At 41.6% G+C, this 22,676-nt stretch overlaps 1 protein-coding gene across 1 annotated transcript in view; it reads left to right on the plus strand.

Moving 5' to 3' along the window:
• The first annotated feature begins 6,194 nt into the window (after positions 1-6,194).
• Positions 6,195-22,676, plus strand: part of pvalb6 (parvalbumin 6) — a 43,272-nt gene continuing 26,790 nt past the window's right edge. Inside the window, exon 1 of the mRNA XM_044100741.1 lies at positions 6,195-6,434. The gene's annotated coding sequence lies outside the window, so the exon portion shown is untranslated. The remainder of the gene's footprint in view (positions 6,435-22,676) is intronic.

The following is a 22,676-nucleotide window of genomic DNA, read 5'->3' on the forward strand; positions in this document are numbered from 1 at the left end:
CCGAGCCGAGGATCGCCGTGAGCAGGCGGTCTGCTCGGCGAGCTCGGATAGTCTTCCCCCCGGGACCGAATCTGGTGGTGGAGCGGAGCCTGGAGATGGGAGAGCCCGGAGGATCCTAGAGTATGTCCCTCATGGTGAAGGTGGAGATGGGGAGGAGGTGGGTCGTAGCACGGCTGACGAGCAGGAAGCCCCGAGGGTAGCTTGAACTCTTGAAGGTGTCCTCGGACGACGATTGGCTGGAGCGGCGTGGAGCTCCGTACCGGATTGGCTGAGGCCCGGCGTGGTGATTAGATGATGTGTTGAAGCTGGTCGAGTCTCCCAGTTTGAATTTTCGCCTAAGCTCCGTTACGTAGGAATTAGAGGATTTACCATAGAAAAAAAATAATCTTTGTGAATGAAATCAAACAATATTTTGAGCCAAAAAGGCTTAAATCGTTAAGGTTTGTCCGTAATGTCCCCCCGCTGGAAATGAGCGCCAGATAGAGCAGATTCCTTTATCTAGCGTGACTCTTTCTAGTCATGCAGTACCGTTGAGTCAGATCGTTCTGCTTCTAACACTTTTGGTTCTGTTCTCGCTCAGCTCAGAACTTGAATAACCGGACCGTCACAGTCATTACCGGCTCACGTTATTCAGCTAATGACACGTAGCTGTCATTAGCTGAATGACAATGAAAACACAAGTGTGATTTCATTGCTTGCACTCGTTTCGTGCGTCGAGCTGAAGAAGCACCGAAGCAGAGAACAGCATTTTGTATTTTAAATGAGCTGAACTGAAACGTTTCCTTGGACCGTTGCGGAGCTTTCAGCGATCTTTGCAGAAATATTAATTCCTCAAAAACCAAAATTAGAAACTGCAGCGTGACAAGGAGACGTTTTTCAGATCTGCTTTCTTAAGCGCGTTGGCTTTCTTTTTTCTTTTCTAGAAAACGGCTGCAGTAAAAGTAGATAAAAGGTAAAAGTAGATTTTTTTTTTTATTAGAAAGTGAAATGAATTTAATAAAGAGATAAGGGTGAAGATGCAAAATAAAAAAAAGAACATTTAGAAATCATGCAACTGTAGGAAAATGCTGTGAAATACAACAACACAATCTGAGTTAGCCTACGTTTGAACAAAAAAAGGAAGAAAAACTGTCATGCGACAAAGATGGAAGTAGATTATTACCTCGAAATTAGTTTTTTTTTTCTTGAAAAAAACCCCCCCCATCAAAACCAGAATAAAAGATAAAATCATCAGCGCTCAAAAAGTATCAAACTCGAGATCGTTTAACTAGATCGACTCTGCAGTTTGTTCTGAAAAAATGAGCTGACCCTCCTTGTGTTTTCTTTTTAGCCCTGACACTTCCTGTCAGTAAATACTTTTCACACCTCTCTCTGAGAAAAGCTGACGAGCGAAGACACCAATGTGACCAATTCATCAATTCTTCTCTGTTTTTTTGTTCTTGACTCTTGTTTGTTTTAACAAAACGCCGGCGTTTACTGAAAGAAAGCTACATGCTAATAAAGGCAACATGCACGATTAAATTAAAACTACTTTATATAGCGTCTGAGCAACCCAGTTTTGTGGATTTTTGTCACTGTAGAAGGACTAAATTTAAGCAGATGTAACTATTGATGCAGAACAGTCGGCATGAGTGTTTTGCAATGCAGCTTATTTTGAATTCAGGGTTGTTGCTGCTGGGAAGCTGCTTTCTCTAGAGAACCAGAAAAAAAAACAAAAAAAAAACGTTAGTGCTTCTTAGAAATGAGGAACTCAACATCTCATGACTTCACGCTCTTTAGAAATATATGAGAATATGCAAAACTCAAGACAGTCATATAAAACCACAGAGTGTAGAAATTGGCACACATTAACGTGAAACCGGCGCGTGAGCGATTCTGATTGCAGATTTGGATTTTGTCCATTTTTCTTTTACAGTCTGTTGGCCTAAAAAAAATAAATGTCCGCATAAAACATTTTTTCTAATTATGTTAAGAGGCTTTATTCTGCTCTCTAACGTCTTTAGTGCAAATTAAAAGAGCTAAACTGCACACTAATGACGTGTAAGAAGCGGAAAGCTTCTGGGTGCCAATCTAAGGCTCAACTGTGCCCCCTAGTGGTCACAAATCAAACCTGCTACTGTGGAGCATGTAAAGACGCCCTCAGTGCGCTCTTAAAGAATTAAATCTAATCTCATAATAATTCTGATATGGACACAACACAGATCACAAATTCTGGCTGTGCAGTAATTATACCCAAGTATAGTTTTTGCATATATTTGGTTAAAAGGACAAAAATGTAAAAAAAAAAAAAAAAAGAAAGAAATACTTACTTACTAGTGAAATGGACTCTGGATTAGAGAAAGTTTACAGTTTGCAAAAAACTCTGCACAGCCTTCTGATGAATGTACTTTACTTTATTTACTCTTCAAAACATTTACCAGCTCCCTGCAGTGATGTCAAGATACTTAATATAATTTGTTTAAAATAAACATGTGAATAAATAATGATGGTTTATTTCTTTATTTAAAATTTTAAATAAAATCTCTTGTTGTTCATTCTCACTCTTTCATCACGCTTATCGGTTTATGTTTGTACCAGATTCAGATCTGCTGTCTCTTTAGTTTGTTTAAGTCAAGTAAACTGAATTGGATTTAGTAAAAGTCAACGATGTAGCAGGAGAAATAACCACCAGAACAACAACAAAACAAAAAAAACAACAATTTTACCAAACATTTACCCAGCTTAAATCCACAGCATGTCGAGCCATAATAGGAACAAAGTCAAGGGCCAGAGGAAATACCATCAACAATGTTTTGGATTATTTACATGACACACATGAGTGAATGTAACTCTGCAGGAAACCCTTATTTCCCTATAATAACACAGGAAGAATAACTGCTCAGTGTTTGCATGCAAAGAAGGCTGAATTCATCCGTGGCTCAAACAGAGCTCTTCATTTGCACAAAGTAGTTTCTTCAGATATTTACAGCAAAACGTTGCCGTGTTTGCAGGGCGTGTGAAAGTTAATGTAAAGCGACGGTCTCACGATTGGGTTAGACCCACAGATACATTTGATGTCTTTGGTAATTCTGAACTCGTCGCTCAGATTGTTTTTTTTACCATCACTGTCGGTCTGCGTTTGGAAGACGGACGGCCATTTTGCTTGAACTCTTTAAATAGCTAAAGCTTCAACAAACGTCTGGACGTCTTGCCCAAGGACGACCCGGACCTATGAAGGCCCACGATTCGCTTCCTGATATCTTGGCTGATTTGCTTTCACGATATGACACAAGGAAGAAGTGTCTGCCTGCTCGTCAGATCATCCTGTTTCCTGCCTGTTTATCTCCACTAGTCTTCTCTGGTAGTTTCAGTGTCTCAGTTAGCATTTGAATTATACTCCTTTCAATAAATATTACCTTGAAAATTAGACTTTTGTTCTCCATCTGTTTCAGCACATATCCTGCAAATATCAAGAGAACAGAAATGGGTAGAGTCAAACGCAGTTGCCCACAACAATAATAATACTTGTCGCTATTAGAAACAGATTATGATCGGCAAGATTACACCAGTCTGTTGCTGCTGGTGCTTAACGACGCGGCTTTCGCAAACGCACAGTCTGCATGTGTGGAGTGAAATAATCTGTCAGGCTAATGAGAAGGTCATTTGAGTTGATTGGATCGATGGCTGGTGCATCTGCAGATGTGGGGAAGGACGAACTGCCGATATGTGGGATGATTGAAGCATAAGAGTGCTTTAAAATGACGTGGTGGAGTGATTATTACTATTATTTTATCTCTCTTAACTCCAAAAACACGGCCTGTCGCACATTACCCTGGTTCAGCCGTTTAGGGAAGTTGAGCACAGTTAGATTAGATTAAAGCAATATTAAATAGAAATAAATAAATCCTTCAGATTTTCTGCGAGTGTCAGCAACACTCAGAAATACAAGAGAAAAGCCTTGAAGCGATGATAGATATTTTGTTATTTGTATTTGATGTTATTATAATTGACTTCAAATGAGTTACGTTTTATTACCCCTTAACACGCTGGTGCACCCGGTGCCTTTCCTTAGATGTTGCAGCTCTACGCTCAGCAGCTTATCAAGCAAAATCCTTCGCAGCTGGACCGACGCCTGAGTCGCGTCCCTGTCCGCCTGTCTCGGACAATGTCCAGCTAGCTCCCAAAATGTCCGTAGCCAGAGTAACCGCTCTTTGTGGCGCATTCCTCAAAGCTCTAATGTGTTTATTCGCTCGGCACGGTTCATTTTTATTTTTTCTGTGTGTAAATGGACTTCCACTATCTGTGACACCTTAAAGCGATCGGGTATGTTGCTCTGAAGAGCCTCGGCAGAGCTGCAGCTTCCACTTAGCTGATGCGTCCTTGGGTGAATAAATAGTCACCTTGGCAAAACTGAATTCTCACCAGATGAAACTAGCTGAGCAAAGCCTCTTGCTACAAAATGCAACCCCCCCCCACCCACACTCCCACCCCCTAAAAAAACAGGAAACTGCAATGTGACTTTATTCTCCAGATAACCGTTAACGGCTGTCGTGTCCCATTAGGATGAATGAGAGTTGAGATGAAGTTGGCACCTTTTCTCAAACCATTTCCAGAGGTGCAAACGGACCGAAAACTCACAGAGGTTTCCGCGCCTGCAAAGCGACACTCCCCGACACGGGTACACACACAACACGCGCATATTGTGATTAATGCTGTACAAAATGGGCCATCTGGCCTCTGGCTCCAATTAAACCGACTTATAAACTCAAGCGACCCAAATGGAGATCCGAAATCCCATCAATGGAAATGGGGTGCAACATGAAGCACTCTGAAATTCATATGCATTGAAGTTAAATCATAAATGAGCATCTAGGCATTTTTTTTTTTTTTTTTTTTTTATAATTATTTGTCCCTGAAATTCATCAAAGTACTTGCAGTCAATTTAGCGTGAGCTGTGTAATTCACGCTTAAATTTATAAGACTGAATGAATAAGTGGAAGACAAGGTGAAGAGATATATGCATCGTGTTCATCTGGCAAGTATCTCATCATCAGAAAAAGTCATTTTTCCTCGACAACAAGAACATTATCTGGTTGTCACTGCAAAAACACTAAATCTTACCAACTATTTTTAGTCTGGGTTCTAGTGCAAATATCTCAGTACACCTGAAATGAGACAAACAGACTTAGGAGTAATTTTTTTTAGCAAGAAATGGAGGCTTATTTTAAGAAAATAATTCCTTAATATTGATGAAGAAGTACTGGTCTCACTGGCAGAGATGGGATAAATGTCTTGTTATAAGTGAAATAATCTTTTAACGAGATTATTGCACTAATATTTTGGGCCTGGGTGTGTTTCTGTTGGCACGTGTCTCTGCTCAGAGGCCAGTTGTTTTCTAATCTATAACCCACAGCTTTAAAGTGCTTTTAGGCTCCTGCTGCGTGACGCCACACCCTCCATTTAACCTTTTTTTTTTTTTCCATCTCGTCCTTTGTCCTATAGCCTCCGGTTCACTGTCCTTCATCCCCGAGTTGAAACATAAACTGCTAGTCTTCCTCTTCTTGTGTCCAACAGCATCAACCGTCAGCACAAACTCTCCCTCGGGACGCCGACTCCTCTGGCCTCCATTAGTCACTCACTCTCCAACAAAGATCGCTCCTCTTCCTTCTTTTCTTCCTCCCCTCCTTCTCCTCACCCTGTTTTCCGTGCCTCCTCTCCAAGCCGCTAAGTTATCGCTCCGAAGTTGATTGCAGAATCTGGACCGCGCCGCGCCAACTCCAGATTGGATTACGGCGTGATTTAATGGACGGAAGGACATTTTCTGCGCTCTGGAATTGATTGTCTCAAGGGATTGCCGGCATTGCGATGGCTTGACATGAGTTGTAACAGCCCCGTTAAAGGTTACAGTTGTAACAAAGGGGCGCTCGGCCGGTACCAAGCATTTACTTTCCCATGAATTACGCAGTGATTATGCTTCTGTGAGTGTGTCCCGATAAACTCTCTGCCTCTTTTTGCTGCGCCGCTCCACTTTTAATCTGCCTCCTTCCCCGTTTAACCTCAAGTACGTTGCTGAGGGTATTCTCAGCATTCTTCATCACTTCACCTCCCCATCCCACCATCCACTGGAATCCCTCCTATCCCAACCCAGTGCACCCCTGCTCTCTCTCTCTCTCTCTCTTTCTCTTTATCTCCCCTCCTACCTCCCTCTTTCTCCCCTTCATCTCACCTCCAGCAAGCCGGAGCACCCCCCTCCCTCTCTTGGATCGTTCTAGTCCACTTTCTCTCTTTCTCTCTCTCTCTCTGCATCCTCTTGTCTCTCCTCCTCACCCTTTCCATCTCTTCCTCCCTTGTCCTTCACTCCTCTCCAGCTGCCAGAAGCTCACAGGCTCGGCGCCCCTGACAATCCAACCGCTGACGATTCAGAAGCACCCCGGACAAAGACCTCGCCACAGCAGGTAAGCGTCTCTTCTGAGGAGTTTGCGCGAGTGTCTTGCTGAGTGTGTGTTCACTGTACCTGCCCTGGCTGGCACCTGCTTCAGGACACAGGTGTGGAGATGATGGCGTGTCTGCAGTAGAGAGAGGGCAGGGGGGGGAAAGTGTGGAGAACATGAAGAGGGATCATGATAGTGATGATGTGCGAGGAGGAAAGTGAGGGAAAACCTTTTTGATAAGGGCTGTTTTAGTGCAGCATTGACAAAAAAATAAATAAAAAATGCAGTATTGGAAAAAAAAAAGAGACAAACACAGAGAAGGTAGAAAGGGATTGAGAGCTGAAGAGGATGAGGATAAACGAGAAACCAAACCAGGAATGTTTTTAAAAGAAAGAAATGTGCTTGCTGATAAATCTTTTCTGCATGCCTACAAATGCATCGGCGCCTGCCCCTCTCTTCCTCCTCCCCCTCCTCTTCCTCCTGCTCCTCTCCCGTACGGATCCCATTCACAAACAGGACCAGCGAACAGTCAGTGCTGATTGGTTCCCTGAGCGCTGCGTTAGAGTGTGCATGCTTTAGTGTGTGTGTGTGTCTGTCAGGGAAAAAAAATAAACAAAAAGAGAGAGAGGTAGATAAGAAGGAGTGGGAAAGGACATTAAATTCCTGTTCAGGTGAATCTTGGGAGAGAACGGCTGATTGAAGCTGCGGCGTCCGCTCTGGTACATTAACATTATCTGTAACACCGCCGTCCATATGGCACAGTGCTGCAGTGATGGCGATGTGGATTTATGGCTCGCCGACAGAGAGATATAGACACATATAAGCGCTTCTTTAAACCCATATCTGAACCCTTTTAAAAGACATTGATTATTATATTTGATGCTCAATAATCTGAACATTTATCTGACCACCTAGAAGTAACATTAGGTTACAACTAAAGTGCAGGTGGTGATGAATAAACTTAAGGAGGTGAAGGACGAGTAAAAGGAATATGTGATCATATTTAGTCACCCAGTTGGTAAGTATAGTCCACTTGTGTGTAATTTAATGTCAATGTGAATGCAGAACCTCTCTGAAGGTGTGTTAGGGAACATTAGTGGAGTTCCAGACATCTTTGAAGGCCAGGCGCTCAAGTGGCACATGGAACCGCCGTCTGCCTTACTAATGGGAGATTTTTATTTTAAGTGAAAGCTTCCACATCATGTATTTACACCTATTTCAAATCAATAAGAACACGCCGTCTGAGGCCACACATAAATCCTCCGTAAGAAATGAAAGAGAAAAGATTTCAGAAGGGCACTTTTGTTTTTGTTCAGAGTGGGTGATGATGGCGGCGGTGGTTGGAGTTCGCCTTGGGTTCAATCCCCAGCTCCGCTCGCCTCTGTTGTTGTGTCCTTGGGCAAGACATTTCACCCTCTTTGCCTGCTGGTGGGGGGTCATGACCCCTTGCCAGCCTCGCCTCCTCTGTCAGACTGCCACAGGGCAGCTGTTGCTACTATCCAGTAGCTTGCCGCCTTGAGTGTGTGCGCTATTCAAGTACGAAGCCATTTACCACTTTGAAGGAGAAATGGCAGCTGCTCCAGCGCCTTCTATAGTCTATCTGTGCACTTCTCTGAGAACATTAGTGAACATCATGAAGGCCCAAGGAACACAACAGACAAGTCAGGGAGAAAGTGGAGACATTTAAAGCAGCGTCGGCCCAAGATTTGAACCTCTTTTCAGCAATCAAAAATGAAAATACATCCAAATCTCTGCAGTTATGGCTGTCCATCTACTATGACCGGGAGAACAGTAAGCAGAGAGGCAACCTAGAGGTGTATAGTAACAGGATGATCTGCAGCTCGGGGGACAGAATTTATTCAATGGCCACTTTTTGGTTTAATCATGTAAGAGTGGCAAGAAGAACGTCATTGTTGAAAGAAAACCATTAGTAGTCCAGTTTGGCGTTTGGTTTTAGCACAAACATTGTAGGGGACACAGAAAACCCCTGGAAAATGATGAAATATGCAGTGAGGATGAAGTTGATGTCAGGATACCTGGAGATGAATGCAGATCTCTCAAAAGCTGCATTAAGACATTGACCTTTTTTTATACAGCCACATGTACAATGGCATAGATCAGGTAAAAGCAAATTCATAAACTGGCCTAGAGAAAATTCAGTCTCTAATCCAGGTGAGGTCTGGAACACTGACCTATCCGTTAAATCCGAGTAAGGCTGGGGTACTTTGCACAGAACAGGACGAACTCTCTAGATGTACAAAATCAGGAGACACAGAAGACATAGCAGCTGAATGTAGTATTGACTATGTAATGTTTTGACTCAAGGGGCTAAAACCAAACCATGCTGTTCTGCAAAATACCATGATCTTTGCCCATGTAATGTGACAGAATATGGGAAGATTCAATGAATACTCATCATTTTGCAAGGAAGCATATGATCAGATAGCAGCAGCAGTCAAGTCTGAGTTAATTTTTGCAGGTCTTTAAAAATCTATCCTCCAGACACCTTAATCACCTTCAACTAATGCCCTCTTCTGACATTAGTTTGAAACAAATGGACACTGAGAATACACTTTATACTCTATCCCCTTTTCCTTTTTAGCTCCTGCGGTTTCTCCTCTCATCACATCGCACATCTCCACAAACCACATCACCACTTTTCCATTAACGATACAAGTCGAGCTTGATGCATGGTTAAATATTTCCACCCAATTTCTTGGGAATTCACTGATTTCACCGAGGATGAAGCTCAGCGAAGTGTGAAATACCCAGGTGTGAAATGATGTTCCAGTGGGAGTAGACCGCGGGGTGTGACTGAGAAAATCAAAGTCAAGCAGGCAGACTGAGTAGTTGCACATGTCTGCGTGTTTATAGGGTTTTATATAGACCTGGCATTAACGTACACCTGGAGAAATCTGTAAATATCCCAATAGTTAAACCAAGTTCCATCTGACCTGCTAATGTGAGTCCCTCACCCTGACTGATGGATTAACACACACTAACTCTCTCTCACCTTCAAGCAATATCTGCAAGCGGTGTAATTAGCTTGCTTTAACTTTGATTAGAGACTGAAATGTACCTTACTTGTTTTATGGTACAGATGAAAGACAAGTTGGTGGTAGATGATGCTCCAGAGTGATCCAGGAAACAGTTGTGTTTAAATGGCTGAAAAAAGTGATTTAAAGGTCCAAATTATTGTGACAAACTTTCATCAGTTGCAAAGGCAAAGGCTTGACTGGTGGACGTGGTATCTTCATGCTAAGTCCTTTTACTGGTCTCTCTTTGGGACTCCTCCTACCCTTCATAAATCTCTCAGTGTGCAGAGTGTCAGCAGCGTTGAAGTTTAGAATGGACTACTACTTGTGTTAAAATTCTGTCTCCAACTTCACACCGATTGGGCTTTGGGATTCGGTTACTTGGCTTTTCAGAGTGATAACTCCACCAGATCTGAGCTGAATGGCTTTTCTTAAAGCCAAACTGATAATATTTGCATGGTCTAGTCAAAGTTTGGACTGGAAATGGCACGGTATGTCACCAAACAAGCTGTTCACTCATGAAACGATGTGTCGATGTGCCTGAATTAACTAATCGTGACAAGAAAAGAGGGACAATCCCTCCATAGTGATGTAAAAAACCGATAGTCAGTTATGACAAATACTTGAAGCCCGTTGTTGCTCCTAAGGTTGTCACAGCAAGCTCTTATTTTTAATTAATTTTCACACTGAACCAAGTTATTTCTTTTCCGTTAGTGATTTAGCACTGACTTTAAAAATTCTTTTCATCATTGGGTAATCTGACTGATGTTGACATTTTTTTATGTCTCTTATGTGTGTTGTGTATTTGAATTACAGGAATTCAATGTAGCACGAGCTACTGCATTAGGACAGAGTAAACAAGTGTTTGTTGTTGTATTACCATCTTGTTTGTTTCTATTTCCACACCTGTTCATCTCAGGCTACACTTTTGGTACTTTATGCAGTCGATGAGCGCCTCCAGGTGGTCATGTATCTGAATTATTGAGAGTTGTTTGAAGCTTGCTCAGTGCAGACAAAGCATCTGGTTAGTGCGATTATGTAATGAAGTGACTGCTATCATTTTTGTTTGGCTTTACAGTAAATTGTGCAGCAGTCGCTTATTCTGTAGACGTATTGATGGCGACTCGATGTTGTGTCCATGCAGCAAAATGTACAACATTTCCCCAAAAATACTGTGACAACCCAGCATAGCTGTAGACCTAATGATGTGATAACATGCCAAATGTGCACAAAGGTGGTTGTTGGTCATTATTTAGCGTCATATAGCACAGAAATCCAAGCAGTTTTACAGTTGTCCTAACCAGCTTTAACTCTGGTTTGAAGTTCATGCATCATGCAAAGGACAAACTCAGAGACTTAATCACTTCTAGAGCTAGTGCATCTCCGATTACCTGTCTAGGTTTAACCTCAGTATTTATTTGTTCCCTCATGAATCAGGTAGACATTGAGCCATTGGCCTTGCAAGAGGTTTTAAGACAGGAGTTGGCTTTTAAGCTAGCACAGGACAAGTCTTAGTCATAAAGGGGTAAAATGTGTTATTAATGTCTCATAATCGCATCCAAAGAGCTGCCTTACTTGTAAAAAAATCACATAAAACTCCTGGCAGTGCCAAGTGTGAGCTGTGCTAATGGGAGCTACTGAAAGGTCAAAGTGAAAGTGTGGGGGCTGGTGAATGTGAAGATTTTCCACCTGAGAATTTTTAGAGAATGTGAGGACAGCAAGACCTGGATTTACTTTACACTAAATGCTTTGAACTGTTGAACTCTGACCACACAAAAAAAAAAAAAAAAAAAAAAAAAAAAATAGGATAAATGTAAGAATAGATCTTTAAAAAGAGACTGTGTCAATGCAGGCTTCAAAAATGAATCCAGAAGGATCATCTCACCTCAGACCATCACATTATGATATAGATACAGAAACATCACATTTTTATATTGCTAGTATTTTTCTGACATTATGAGTGACAGTCTTGAAGAAAATACCTTCACAATGTGGTTGTTATTATGATGTAGAAGGTCATTTTTACACAAGCCTCACACGATGACATAATTATGAATCAACATAAAGCTGCAGCTAAAATTTCATTACACATTTCGTCCTGAAATAAGCTTTCTTCTCAGCTGCAGAGTTAATGTTTAATCCTTGGCTCACGTCCGTCAATATCAACTAACATCTGAGCACCTGTCAATAAAAGTGCAACTTATAGTCCAGAAAATACGGTCCAACTTTTACAGTGCCTTGCACGATACATGGTGATGGCAGTATCATGCCGTGGGGATGCTTTTCTTCAGTAGGTGCAGTGAAGTTGGTCAGACTCGATGGGAAGCTGACAGAGCTTGAGATATCTTTCCAAGAAAACCCGACTGAATCGTCAGCCTGCACATTTGTAAAGCTGCTACAGACGTTCCCCAAAAAGTGGATCTACAATGTATTGACACCGGGGGGTGAAAAGTAATGGATAGGCTCCTTCTCAAATGTTGACTTTTAAGAAATATTGAAAATGGTGCATTTGCACAAGAAGTTTCAAGTTACTTGAAATGCTTCCACATAATTTGTAATTGCCTGGCTTAGGGATTGAAGCCAAGATTTACCTCCATCATCCATTCTCCCATGAACTCTGAAAATCTTTCCTGTTACTGCTAAAATAATAGTAATAAAAAATAAAATAAAATAAAAAAAACACCAAACGTATGTATGGCACAAAGGTCATAGATACTTTGCCAATTGCCCTCTGGTTCCCAATGTTCCCTCCCTCCACTGCACAGGCCTGTGGAGCGTGGTTGAGTTCGCGTGCTGGTAGCTGGACTGAATGGAGGAAGATAGAGGAGTAGCTGTTTGCGTGGGCTCATGATTGAAAGTGAGAGATGTCAGAAAGGGGTCACTGAGTTGCGAACAGTCAGAAGGGGAAGTGATTCAGCTTGTTCCTTCCTCTGGTTGACCTTTATTTACTACAATCCGGCATTTAAGGTATTGTCTTTTTCTTTTTTTTCGGCCTGTTCTTTCTCCTGGTTTCACACATATTGAGTTTTTATTTTTATTTTATACAATATTCTTCTCATTTCATCTCCTTTGCAAATACAGCCACCTTGTCACCTGGGTGCCTGAGCAACGTAAGAGGCTGCCTGGATAATTAAAACTCCATCACTCCTCGCTGTAGAGCAGAAGTCTCTCGGAGAATTTGAATTTACGCTGATTTTTGGGAAAAGCGCAATTAACCCCCTGTAATGCCCTTTGTTTTAATGACATTAATTAAAGTAGATTTTGATAAAAAATTTAAAAAATGGAGGAGAGCGCTCCATGGTTCTTTTGAACTGATATAATAAAAAAAAATGAACCACATCAGCTATGCAAGAAGCTTTCTTTCAATCCGCGCAACACTCAGCAAGCTGACAAGAACAGGCATAAGCTATGCAGATGACATGCGCTCTTCTACCTATTACAATTACGCAGCACGCGCACACATTAATGAACGCTCCTGTTATTGTAATGGTCCCTGACAGAAGGCTGTGATAGCCATACTCACTCCCCAGAGTTTTCTCCGTTCAGACGCCACCGCCAAGGTCAAGGACAGATGTTGCGCGATGCAGCCGAGAGCTTGATGAGCCGGCTGATACTCACGTTGATCAATGTAAAACGTGATCCGCGCTGCCTGTTTGGGGCTTAATTTTGTCTGTATGCATCTGTAGACATGAGAGAGTCATCATACGCCAACAGCCTTTAATAATGGATCATAAGTGTGGATTAAACAGAATCTGTTCAATGCAGGGTTTTTTTGTGTGTGTGTGCCAGTTTATAGTATTCTGCCAGACAGCTGGACTTTGTCAAGTCATGTGAAAGTTCTGCTCAATCCAGCAATAAGCAGAAGGGCTCAGGTGTTTTGCTGACTTGCAATGGACGCCACACACCTTGGGACATAAAGTCAAATTCTTAGTTTTACCAGTGCAGCTTGTTTTATCTCCTCTCTGTTCTTTGTGTGGGTGTGTGTGTGTGTGTGTGTGGTTCTAATTGTTCATAAGCCCAACATGCATTGGTGCACGTGTGAGTACATCTCTCCATAATGTTCTGAATGGAAGGCGCTTCCTTCTCGGGGGAGGTTCAAAGGCTATTCGAGTAATTTAGATGATTGGCCGTGTTTGTGGGCACAGAGTGTGACAGGAGTTTGAGTATATACAACGAGGACGAAAAGTCACTGCTAACTTTAGACTGTCACTGAGGTCAGTCCAGAGCAACAGGAGTCCGCCCATTTCCAATTAGAAAACCCATGACCCCTTAAATGAGATCATTAACAAACCTGCGGTCAGATGGGACAGAGAGCCAGAAAACGGATAGAGAGGTCTCTTGTTATTTTAGCCTGGTCTTTTTTTGATTTTTCCTTCTTTTTTTTTTTTTTTAGAAAAAGAAAATTAATTGGATGATGATGTGACCTATTTTGTCAAAGCCACTTAAAGCAGCCATCTTTGGGGAGCAATATCTCGGTATATATAGATGTACTGTCCTCAAGCACTGAGACGTAAGGTTATACATCTACTTGGTCAATAAACGTTAGCCGACAATGAACATAAGACTCCCATATTACTTTTTAAATTATACAACTTAGGATGGATAAAAAACATCTTGAAGATTTCAACACAGCAATCACCTTGTCCACTGGGGAAGAGGCAGAGTTTATTACTGAGGTAGTTAGGAGCTTCCAAGGACCATGGGAGGATGATATTAGCCTGGATTCCTCTCTGAACATTGGACATCTGGACCTAACACAAACTTCTTCAGTGTCACCTGAAGGACAGCACATGTTGCCGGGGTCAATCTGAAAATGGAGACTCCCAACATGTTCCAAAAGTTTTGATAGTTTTTTGACCTGAGACGTAGGGTGAGGTGTATAGCTCCTATCCTGGACAAGGGACGGTGGACCTTCATAGTCATGCCAAGGGGAAGGGGTCCGGAGACCATTTATAGACACAGTGGCATCTTGTGTGGGATGCTACTGTAATATTTGGTGCAAGGGATACTTTCACGACAATTGCATAGTGTGTGTGAGAGGACAGGGGGGCATAATGTGCTTTTAGATACGTTGAACTCTCTGTATAATTAAAGAAACCTTCTGCAGCCCAGTATGGCCTTCACTTTCTGTACTAATACTCTCCTGTAATTAGTCCATTATATTTATTTTTTTCCATAAGAACTTATTTTTTTGTGAAATGTCTTAGTTTTAAAGAACAACCGTTAATTGATAAGATCGAAAATAACTCTTGACATTTCTTTTGACTGCTTTTTTACTTTGTCGGAGGATAATTTATAGATTTTCTGATGACTTCAGAACAATAAACATGCTGAAGCTAGTGATATATCACAGTCCATTAACTATATATATATATATATATCCTTTATATGTTCCATAATTTAGTAACTTGTCAACATGTCAAGGAGACTTGAATACATCACAGAACCTTTTATGAATAAGATAGACAACAAAATAAGGGACAAGTTATCTTGTCTTGACTTGTTCTGTCTTGACACCAATCTCACCCTTTCTTGCTTGTTACGCTGAAGGTGTTCCATTATTGCCTTCAGAAATATGTCATTCTTTACAGTGTGTACATAATGTAACAAAACCACAATGTTTTGAACTGATATATATCTTTTTATCTTTCTCTTTTTAAGTCTTTGAGTCAGATGACAGATCAAGGCTTTGGCGTGCCTACATCAAAAAACACAAGGCCTGTAGCTGGTTTAAGTAGCTTTGGGAATTTCTTAAATTTTGGTTGGTCCTTACTGTTTTCACTTTAGTGAGAGTGCATGTACCTGAGGTATGCTGAATAACGATCTAGCGACAAATTACACTTTTAAGTGAGCCATCATTCAGCTCTGCCAGCAGTGTTATCCATGACACGAATGACACGGCCTTTCCTGCGGCCTTGCAAAGACGCATTCATTGAGAACAATATCCATCAATCCTGCTAAGACTTGTCATATTCCAGGCCATATTTAGTCCCTGAGAGGCACCGGTTCCAATGATGAGCTTACTTTCCTTTTTGGGGTAATCATGCAACTCCATTTGAGGTAGTGACAGTGCAGATTAAGGTCAACGTGAGTAAGGGCAAGCAGTCGGAGTTGGATGTAGTAAGGGCAGATGATATCTGAGACCAACACAACATAGGATTTCCTGGTTTGTCGTGAAAATACTCTATTTTTATGCTTGTCAATTCTTGGGATTGCCAAAATGAATGAGTTGGACTGAAGCGCAGACACAAAATTGATCACTTAACTTTAGTCAATGTAGTTAGTGCCTCAAATGTAGGTATTATTTAATGTGCACTTAATCGTCAATATGCGTCACCATTTACAATGAGAAGTGTCTGAAGACTCTATACAAGACCACAGTGTATCTTGAGGGTCAAAAAATCTAGGCCTTTGGTTTTTCTGTCAAACTAAAACCAGCAGCTTCATGTCAAAGGCCAACACTCCTCGATTCACCCATCAATCTTTTCTGAAACTGTTCTGTTCAGACGCGACAATGGTTCCATTTAAACTACATGTAGCTGAAGTCCTGTCATTTGTCCTGGATCAGCACAATTTGGAACATGCCCAGAAAGAGTGTACTACTTTCAGTAGACGCTCAACGTCGATCCAGTTGAGCCACACTCCAGTTCTTCAACGTTAACTTTTTGAAAGAAAACTTGCTCTCGTTATGTGGGACGCAGCCGACTACACTGATGATTTATGATTCACCAAAGCGAGCTTAAATATTGACTGCTTTTTGTTGTTCCTTGAAAACTGTTTTGTTTTGTGAGTTTTTAACTGTTTAAGGTCTGTGGAGCTCCGCTCAATTGTTTCCCCACACACAGCACTGCAGGGGCTGCCATGAGTGACAAGAGAGCAAGCAGCTGACCAGGCTTCCCTGGCAGAGGTAGAGGCACAAATGGCACAAATTGGCATCTGTGTGCAAATCTGCGGTTGCGATGAGCGCTGCTCACTCATGCACAATACAAAATGATGAGCACTCCCAGTGCCACGGGTAGAGCCTGCTTACTCTCTCATTCTGCAAACACTGTGTGTGGAAACAGACTGCAAGTCTACATTTAGGCAATCCTGTAAAATACAAACAACCTCTAGTGCAGGGCAGATAAGACTTGTGTCAATGTGGAACCACTCAGCCAATGACTGAGAAATTCGACGGATGTTAGTCGATGCAAGATTAATTCCTAACTTCAAGTTGCTGCATACATCCTCTTAATAGCATCAAGATGCTGCCATGTTGCTGAAGGTCACATTTCTGAATAAGAAAGTTTGTTGACAGCGTCCTCAGAGCCCTATAGCACTTGCCCTTTTGTCCACAGAGTTTAACCAGTCTTCCTGCTGTTACTTTAACATCCCCTCTCCTCTTTTCAGTCCGCCTATCCTTTCTCCTTTTTTTGCTCTTGCATCGCAGACGTGGACTGGAATACAAATTGTGGCTTGCTTTCTTTATTTCTGTTGCCTATGATGCTGCAGGACAGAGGAGAGTAGGGGATGGTAGCGAATGTGTCCCACTAAAGCCAAATACGTGCATCCCCAGCGAAGTAAAGCTGCTCCAACAGACAAAAGAGGGAGAAACAATGAAGAAATTGAGATAGTGGCAGTGAATGATGAAAAATGGAGATAAAGGAGGGATCCATGAAAAGGGTAAGACAAGCTGAAAAGATGGAAAGAAGAAAGATAAAAAGCAATCCTCTGTGGAAAACAGACTAGACTTCGAAAAGGTTTATTGTTCTCTCTAACAATGATGCCGACTTATTCACCTAATGAAACTGTCTTACTGTCCCAAAGCTTTGCAAATTGGTATCCAGTCAAGTTATTTTATTCTAAAACTGTTTGAGTAACACAGCTTTAATTTCCTCCAGAAAAATAATGCACGTTTTCATCTCCCTCTTTCGAGACGGTTTTAGGAAGGTGATGATTGGAAGTCTTTGTAGCCCACTGTCAGTAACTTTAGATATGCCTGAACAGCATTTTAATTATTGCTTTTTCAAAATATAAATTGATAAGGAGTTCAAACCTGGACTGGATAGTTCTATTGTGATGAGAGAGCCTTTATTTGAAGAAATATTTGTCCCATGTAACACACAAAAGGCACATCTTTTAATGCTTTTTGGCATTACAAATTAGACAAGCATGAAAACTTCGAAAGCTAACATTTCAAACGCCAAGTCAAATCCCAGAGCAAATTATTCTACACTGATATGAGATTCTTTAAAATAAAGTTGGCGATTTACAAAATCAGAGAAAATTGGGATTCTAAATTTTGACAAAAATGGCATTAAAACCTCATCTCATCCGATACTCTAAAACCTAAAACTTTGCCGTGCTTCGTCTTGTTGTGTGGACGTACAGTTACGGCTGCACTGCCACCTGCTGGGCTGGAATGATACGCCAGCACTAATTGAAATTTCTGGATTTTTGCCCAGAACTACATTTGCTTTTTAAACACAGAGCCAGAAAGTCCACTAAAAATAATGGTAATGATGTTGCTGAGGCCTTGCTTTCCACATGTGGCACATTGACTGATTAAGAAACTGACAATTAATTAAGTCGCAGGCATTAACAAGGCGATGCTGTTTTATTCTGCTGCATACGGTGAGTCACGTCTCCAAATCCATCAACCCTCATTAAAATCATCAAAAATGGGTCTTATTGCCATTAACCCCCGAGGAGCTCTATGTGTGCTGGATTAGAGCATAGATAATCTAACCACTTTGTTCCAGATGCTTTTGTTGCTTTATTCTCTAACATTAAAGGGAACATAGAGAAGGCACGTAGCGGTCGAAATATGCGATTGCGTTTATTTTGTACGCCAGACCATGTGGCCATCCGGTTGGTCACAGGATGTGAGTGTCTGTTAAAGACACATTCATGACTCTCCCTGACCCCATTTACTCTAGGCCCAAACCGTATTTGTGCCCCGTTGCCCCGAGCGCTACACCAGTAAGCTATTACACATGCATACTCTGTGACATAATCAACATCTGTCCTATTTGATTAATTTTCTCCCCCGCGCCCCCAACCGAATCAAAGTAAAACCGGCCCTCCTTCCCTTTACAGCAGCCACAAAAAAATAAAAAAACAAATAAAAATTGGAGAGCCTTACATCACACTGCTGTCAGCCAGTCAGGCATGACGAAGACTGCAGTATTTTCAGCTGGGGAGACACGGACTCCGATGCACACGACCCCACGAGAAAGATCCAACAGGAAACTCACCGACCCTCACCAAAGCGACTATAAACTGTATTTAGATGTTTTTCAAAAGCAGACATAAACGTTTCAGACTGAATTTTTAGACAAAGGTCGTACTCCGTGCTCCTCTTAACGGCTTTCACTTCAAAAATGCTCAAAGGCGAATCAAAGGCGTGTGATAGAAAAGCAGGCTTCATTTAATTTGGTCTAAAACCCTGGGATCAATCAGATAAATCTTGAAATTTGTCAACTTCAACCCGCTCTGTTGCTGTTGATCTTTTGCTGTCAGCTTTGCAGGCTACATTTTGATAGGAGCTCTCATGCGTCATTGCAACATATTGACCTTGTCTTGTAAGCATGTGTGCTTTTTACCTGCTCTGTGAAAAAGAGTGCATGCTTGATTTCGTTGTGTGTGTGTGTGTGTGCGTGTGTGCGTGCGTGTGCGTGTGTGTGTGTTTGGGTGGCCTGCAGGCATTCCTTCCTGCAAAACTGAAGAATAAAACCAGTGAACAAGACAGCAAAAAAAGGAAGAGGCATCACAATAAGGTGACACAGGATGGAGGGAATCACTCTGTCTGACATGCACCCTGCAGCATGGTGACACCAATCACACCCAACACGTAAAACGGGACATTTCACGGCCAAAGGGAAGGCATCGGCGAGGAATTGACTAGAGTAGTTTCCTTTTTCCAGCGATTGTGTACGTTCATGAAGAAATAGACCGGCTTCTTTTAAGTTCAAATTGCTGTACAGGTTGTTCCCGGTGCTGGTGTGCCGACAAAATGAGGGCGGTCAAAGTTTATTAAAAGGACGGATTCTAAGGAGACTACATCCGCAAGTCCTGGGCGAACACAACAGCATGACCGTCACTCTGAATCGGTGTCATCTGTGCTCAAAGCCAAAATGCACAAGTCCACTGCTCATGCATGAGCATGAGATTTTAAAAATTACTTTCTGCTACATGTTGGCAAAGTCGCCCTTCAGTTGAGCAGAAAGGTTTTCTGCTTGGAGGGTCGAGGGTCGTAAATTACCTCTATCGGTAAAAATGGCGGATCAGGTATGTGTCTGTCCAACTAGCCCGCAGCATTAGCATTAGCAGTAGCAACACTAAGGGGCTCATTTTCCCAAACGGTTCGGAACAACAGGGGACTCAAACTCTGGTCTGTTTGGACCAAATATGTCTGAATACACATTTAAATCTAAACTCCTGGAACAACAATGATGAACCTTAAAAATTATTAGAAACTTTCTCCTAAAGTCGGGCACTGACGCACTAAAAGAAATAAAGAAAAGCGATTTATTTTGAAATCCTCCTCACTGAGTGGAACTCTCTATTGCTTTCATCCGTGAATAAATAATTCCTCTCATAAATCCCTTCATGGGCACCATGACTTTCCTGCATTTTCCCCACAAAACATAACAGCAGGTTTTACGCCTCATTGAACTGAAGAGGCAAAACTGTGATAGCGAAGTATTGATGGTGTTGTGTTTTTAATCAGCCGGATGAATTTATCTATTGGAATTGGAATAAAAGAGACACGAGGTGGGGAGAGTAATCACTTGGCAGAGAATCCAGAGGAGGAGGGAGGAAATGGTACTGAATGTACATTTTGTCACACAGAGACTAAAATCCCTCATAAAGACTGGGAGAGACTTGTTCGTAGAGCACACACTCAAGTTACATTTAGTTTGGTTTTTATGCACTGAATGGATTTTTTTATTTTTTTTCCCAAACAATCATGATCCTTCAGAGAGAGGCTTTTGTCTAAATTTGATATTATAACTCAGGCTTTATGCATAAAAGATGGTCTTTATAGAGAAAGAGAAAGAAAGACTTGGCACAGAACCGTTGGTGCAATGATGGGGCCATTGACTGCTCGGCGCGTGGGCGTGTGCGTGTGTGTGTGTGTGTGTGTTCGCGGGCTTGTGTGCAAGCCACATCCTGGTTCTCCTGCGGTCATCATTCAGTGCAGCACACCTGGAGTTTAAGAGGCTGTCTGCTGGGGCCAAATGATCTAGAGAGTCAGAGAGAGAAAAATAGAACAAGACAGGAGGGGAGGGGAGCATCAAGGAGATAAGAAGGGAAGAGATGGAAGCAAAATTTGCCAAGACGGTCTGATGATCCCTGGCTTGTTAGATGTGTGCCGCTGAGAGAAAATGGAAGCATAAAATTAATGGGGGGGGGGAGAGATGGGAAGCAGAGAGTGAAGAAGACGGAGAGAAGGATGAATAAATGAGAGGGAGGAGACGGATGGAGGGATGCGCGGAGAGACGAGAGCATCCATTTAGGTTGCCGGGACACACTGCTCCTTCATCTTGAAGCGGATCGAGTCGAACCACAAAGGCAAATCAGCAGAAAGAGTTAAAGAGTGAAAGTGAGGACAATTTAAAACAAGGAAATGTAATAAAGACTGAGAACAATCCTCATTGGGTTGGTATTGAACGCCGTTTCCCCCTTTTTTTTTTTGTTCAGCAGAAATGTAAAAGAAATTTCAACATTACACTTGACTTTTTCTTTTTTTTTGGACACTTTTCACTTTCATTTAAAAGTCTCTATTTATATCTGGCATCTTATTTTTTTTAATTGCACACTCTTTGCTTTCTGTGGTCTTTTGCATTTTGCACAGATCTAAAGTTTTACTACAATTTAATACATTTTCCAAAATGTCTCTCATTTACACAACATACAATGGATGATGACTTTTTAAAATAATCTGAATCAGCTTTCCTGAATAAAAACTTAAGCTCCCAGTACCTGTTGTTGGACTGCCAGTGTTCTTCCAGTTTCCTTACGGTCCGGGCCTGTTTTCATCTGTTTTCCTTGCTAAACTCTACATTATTTTATTAATTATTTGTTTAACACTCCAAGTGTTTTTCAACCTTTACAATCCATCCGTCTATGACCTTCCACTGTTCTGGGATCCAGACATACTTACACTTAATATTCTCATTCCCGAAGGCAGAACCATTCATATCATTCAAGTCAGTCACGGCAACACAACTTTAGAGAGGTCGACCTCAATTCAAGCCAAGTTGCTTGTGAACATCAAGCGAACACTTCCTCCTGATTCACCTGAGTGTTCCCACCTGTCTGTGGCAGTGCTGCCACTTTCGTGCTTCTCTGACGATCTGCTGTTCTTTAGGTCAAGCTGAGGTTTCTGATCAAAGAAACTTTGATCTCAGCTTTATGAAGTTACTGATGTAAACCCTCTGATTAACTCCTCTCTGCTCCGACTCGTGGGTTTTGGCCAGGCTTGTGAAAAGAAAAAAAAAAAGAAAAGTTTGAACAGCACAGTGTAATGCCGACTGTGGATGCACGCACTCAGGTTCAACTCTGTTTTTATTTGTATCCGCCTCTTGCGCGGAGCTACAGCTAGCAACAATGCCTCGGCATGAACTAAGAACTACTTCTTCTTGGTAGTTTGCTGGTGTTGAGAATAAATAATTCTGTGTTTTCCTTCTATCTCTTTCAGCTAGTTGCTAAGCTGAAGGAAATGACATGTTAGGGAGTTTAGATGGAGGCTAACAAAGGAGATCACAAACTCTTCTTGGTTGCCATTTTGTTCTGCTAGCTCTTAAAGGTAGCATGTGAAATGGACCAGCTGTATTTTGGTATTAATAAATGGAATTCACGAATTCAACTCACTGACTCTTTTTCAACCTCATACATCAAGAACTCAGCATGGAGAACAGATCAATTACAATTCAAAAAAGTAATTGTTCTTAAATTAAATTTGTCTGTCCAGCTACCTCGCCAGGCTAAATAAGTTCAATAGATTCACTATTTGGGATCTTTTCTACATATGGAAAGGGAAATTCAGAAAGAAAAGGCTGAATCCTGATTAAAAGAATCATTTCCAAATGATGTAAATAAACTTAGAAGCTTAAGTGCTCAATAGTGATCACTCGCACTATTTCAGGTTGTTTTTTAATTCAGCACCATGCATCATTTTAGCCTTGTAAAAATTAAAACATGAGCTCGTAAAAGGCTGACACAAGCATCGCACCGGACTTGTAAT

Source organism: Gambusia affinis, linkage group LG19, assembly GCF_019740435.1.
Source record: "Gambusia affinis linkage group LG19, SWU_Gaff_1.0, whole genome shotgun sequence".
Classification (NCBI taxonomy): Eukaryota; Metazoa; Chordata; class Actinopteri; order Cyprinodontiformes; family Poeciliidae; genus Gambusia; species Gambusia affinis.